Here is a 4,896-nt window from a genome sequence, read left to right as displayed (position 1 = left end):
AAAAATTATGTGGCATATTTTTTTTTATTTTGAAATAAATTCAAAGTTATAGGAACAGTTGCAAAAACAATACTAACCCCATACAAAGAATTCCATCATACCCTGACCCTCTCCCCCGATAGCTCAATCCACCAACCTTAACATGCTGTCACATTGCTATTTCTTTCCCTCCCTCCCTATCATCCATCATCTATTGCTCTGTCTTCTGAACATATGAGAGCTAGCCGCACACATCCTTGAACATACACTATAATTCACGTATACACTTCCCATGAACAAGAACATTCTTTTATGCAATCCCATTAAGCGCAGCTAAGAAGTACAACAGGTTCAACAATGATACAAAACTTATGTTCTATATTTCCTTTACCTTATGTCTCAACTGTGTCCCTTTGAGCCACCTGTCCTCTATCCTCTAATTCCATCCAAGTTCATCCTTGGCATTCAATCATCTATTTAGACTGTCTTTTTTTTTTTTAGTTGTGGGAATATATATACAGCCTAAATCTTCCCATTCCACCCCCTCCCTAGCCTTCCATTAGTGGGATTAATCACCTTTAGAATGTTGTAATGCTCTGTCCCACCATCCATTACTAGAAATTTCCCTTCACCTCAAACAGCAACTCCACCCTCATTTCTTAACTCCCCATTGCCCCTTCCCCCATTTCTTTTAACCCAAACTCTACTTTTCATCACTATGGTTACATTCTCTGATAGTTTCTTTGTGTTTGCTGTGGGGGTTAAAATTAACCTCTTAAATCCATATCAATCTTGTTTTTCTTTGATACCACCTTCACTTCAATAGGACACATAAACTATGTTCCTATACTCCTCCATTCCCCTACCTTTATATAGTTGTCTAAAATTACATATTTTACATTGAGTTCAAAACCACTGATTTGTCATTAGGGTTTGTGTAATTTATATCATGTAGGAAGTAAATAGTGGAGTTACAGTTCAAAAATTATTGACTTCTATTTGTATTCCATTGTGGTTGGAGAATGTGCTTTGAGTATATTCAATTTTTTTTTTTTTAATGTCTTGAGGCTTGTTTTATGTCCCAGCTTATGGTCCCTTCTGGAGAAAGATCTGTGATCACTAGAGAAAAATGAGTGTCATGGTGCTTTGGGATGTAAGGTACTATATATTTCTGTTAAAATTCTCTGTATCTCTTTCTTCTTTCTGTTGTTTCTCTGTTGGTAGGGTTCCCTTTAGAATCTGAAGTAGGGCAGGTCTTTTATTGACAAAGTCTCTCAGGATTTGCTTGTCTGTGAAAAATTTAAGCTCTCCCTCAAATTTGAAGGAGAGTTTTGCTGGATAAAGTATTCTTGGTTGGAAATTTTTCTCTCTCAGTATTTTAAATATGTCATGCCACTGCCTTCTCGCCTCCATGGTGGCCACTGAGTAGTCACAACTTAGTCTTATGTTGTTTCCTTTGTATGTGGTGAATTGCTTTTCTCTTGCTGCTTTCTGAACTTGCTCGTTCTCCTCAGTATTTGAGAGTCTGATCAGAATATGTCTCAGAGTGGGTTTATTTGGATTTATTCTATTTGGAGTTCGCTGGGCATTTATGCTTTGTGTATTTATATTGTGCATAAGGTTGGGGAAGTTTTCCCCAACAATTTCTTTGAATACTCTTTCTAGAACTTTACCCTTCTCTTCCCCTTCTGGGACACCAATGAGTCTTAAGTTTGGACGTTTTATTTTATTTATGGTTTCCCTGAGATCCATTTCGATTTTTTTGGATTTTTTTCTCCATTCTTTCTTTTGTTCTTTCATTTTCTGTTCTGTGGACTTCTAGGACACTGAGATGCTGTTCAGCTTCCTCTAGTCTTGTATTGTGATTATCCAGAGTCTTTTTAATTTGGCATACAGTTTCTTTTATTTCCATAAGATCTTCTATTTTTTTTATTTACTCTTGCAATGTCTTCTTTATGCTCTTCTAGGGTCTTCTTTATGTAGCTTATATCCTGAGCCATGGTCTTCTTGATGTCCTTTAAATCCTTTGCCATGCTTTCATTCCTCGATTGTATTTCTTTAATTCTGTGAGGAACTTTGTTTCTTCTGATAACTTGATTTGTGTGTTTGGAGTTGGATTCTCCATATTGTCTGGTTTTATCATATGCATTGAGATTTTCTGTTGTTTTTGGCCTCTTGGCATTTGCTCTGCTCGACAGGGTTCTTTTAATTTGTAAAAAAAACCTATCCAATTTTTCAGAAACACAGTTTGGTAACTTACACTTTCTCTAACTAACCAGCAGATGGCGTCTGTGAGTCACCTATACCTCTCAAGTCAGTTCTCCACCTTGTCCCCGCTGTGAGTGGGGAAATGATTCTTGTGGGGCCCAGCCGAAGAACTCAGCCTGGGTTTGTTGCTGGAGCCATCCGCCCTGAATGCGGGGCTCTTGTACGGGTGGTCAGGGAGGAAGGACAGCCTCAATATTCAAATCCCCCCAGTTCCCAGAGATTCAAGGCTGCTGCAAGAGTCTAAGCCTTCATTTCATTTCAGCCCCAGCCCCTCTCTCTCGATGTCCCACAAACCACTGGACTTGGCTTAGTGTCTCTGGGATCTCTGAGCAGGTCCCCCTGCCCAGCCGCGATCCTCCAGGACCTCTGCTGAGGGAATGCCGCGCTACGTCATCAGTGCGCGCAGTCCCTCAAGGGAAGCCCCGGGACGCTGGGCCGAGCAGGCTTGCTTTCAGCCTTATGCAAAAATGGCTGAACGGGGCGTCTCCACACTCCCCTCCTCACACAGTTCCTCCTTCCCAGCTCTGGGACAACTGGCAGGGCTCTGGGCTGTGGGCATGGCCCCAGGCAGGAGTTTATCCAGCCCTCCTGGGAGCGAGCTGCTAGCCGCGGGGATTCTTTCGGCTTCTGACTCTCTGCTCCATTCCCCCAGCCCCAGGGATATCTACAGTGGGCTATCTTCCAGGTCAGTCACTGAGAGGCTGGCCCAGCCCCCTCTTGCTGTGTTTTACTGCGTGTTTCCCACGATCGCACCTGCAGCCGATCGCACCTGCAGCCGCTCCTGGGTTTTCCCCTTTTCTCTTTTTCTTTTTCTTTTTTTAATTAAAAGAGCCCATTGGTCTCCAGACGCCAAACCCTGGCTTCCCTGGATCACCGCGCGGCTGCGGGACTTCCAGCCAGCTTACTCACTCGTTTCAGAATGCAGACGCCCAGTTTCACCAAGTATACAGCCCCTGGGAACTAGCAGATCTCGTCCAGCTGGCACATCGCTGTAACCGGTATTCTGGGTCACTCTCTGGTCCTTATCTAGTGTTTTCCATGGAGGTGTTCCTTAGCCCTGTCTCACCTAGCCGCCATCTTGGTTTCCCCTGTGGCATATTTTTAAAAGATTCAAATAGAACTTCTGGAAGTGAAAAATATAATTAGTAAAATAAAAAATTTAATAGATGGGTTAAATAGCAGACTGGATACAGCTAAAGAGAGAATTAATGAACTTGATTCAAGATTTGAAGAAATTAGCCAAAGTGCAGCACAGACACAATGATATGAAAAATAAGAAATAGAATACAAAGGACTAATAAATATCCAATTGGAGTTATGTAGAAAATGAGAGAGAGAATATTCACATTATATTTTTAAATAGTGGCCAAGAATTTCCTGGAATTGATCAAATATCTGAATATTCATGTTTGGGAAGGACAACTAATCCTGTGCAAGACAAATAAAAAGAAATGTGTATCTTTTTATCAAGATACAACAATGTGAAATTGCTTAATACCTAAAACAAGGATATTTTAAAAGAAACGAGAGAAAACAATACTGGGTATATCCAAAGGAATAACAACTAGACTAATGACTGACTCTCAACAGCAACAATAGAAGCCAAAACCAGAAAACAAACAAACAAAAAGCCAATAGCAACAAAATCACCAGTAGAATAATATCTTTACTATCAACTCATAATTACATTGTTGGTGAAACTAGGTTGAGAATAAGGATGAAAGGAAAACACTTTTAAGGTTCAGAGTTTACCACAGCAGAACGTCACTAAAAGAACCCAAAGGATGTAATTCAGATAAAAGGATAACAACTCCAGAGAGAAGGTCTGATATGTAGGAAGAAATGGTGAACAATAAGTTGTAAACATGTGAGTAAATCTTAAAGAAAAATCGACTGCATAAAATAACAGCAATAATAATGCACAATTTGGAGGTGTTTTCATTTGCTAAAGTTGCCAAAATGCAATATACCAGAAATGGGTTGGCTTTTCCAATGGGGATTTATTAACTTACAAGTTTACAGTTCTATGGCTGTAAAAATGTTCAACTCAAGGCAACAGTAGATGATGCTTTCTCCCTGAAGATTGGCTACCAGTGATCCTCAAGGCACATGGTGATGTCTGCTGGTCCTTCCCTTCTCTTCCAGGTTTCATTGCTTCCAGCTTCTGCCTTCTGTGACTTCCTCTCTATTTCAGTGGAACATTTATCCTCTGTGATAAATGTTTTCAGTGTGTCCTTCTCTCTCAGCTTCTCTGTTTTTTCCTCTCAGCTTCTTAGGCCTCTCTGTCTTTGTGTCTCTTAGCTTCTGGGCTTTTCTCTCTGGGCAACTGTGTGTTTCTCAGTCTTCTGTCTTTTCTGTAAAGGACTCCAGTAAGAGGATTAAGACCCACCTGGAGCATGCCTCAACTGAAATAACCTAATCAAAAGGTCCCACCCACAGTAGGTCTACACCCACAAGAATGGGTTAGCTTTAAGAACATGATCTTTTCTGGGGTATGTAGAGCTTCAAACCATCACAGGAGGGTAGAGACATTAAGAACTAAGTATTGCACAGCAATAACATAATATGTAGATTATTGGAGTTAAAGTATACTAAGTTTCTTGGCATTTGTGGGAGGATAGAGATATTAAAAAACTTTAGATTTTAAAT

Source organism: Choloepus didactylus, chromosome 10, assembly GCF_015220235.1.
Source record: "Choloepus didactylus isolate mChoDid1 chromosome 10, mChoDid1.pri, whole genome shotgun sequence".
NCBI classification, from domain to species: domain Eukaryota; kingdom Metazoa; phylum Chordata; class Mammalia; order Pilosa; family Megalonychidae; genus Choloepus; species Choloepus didactylus.
Note: the sequence above shows the minus strand (reverse complement) of the source record.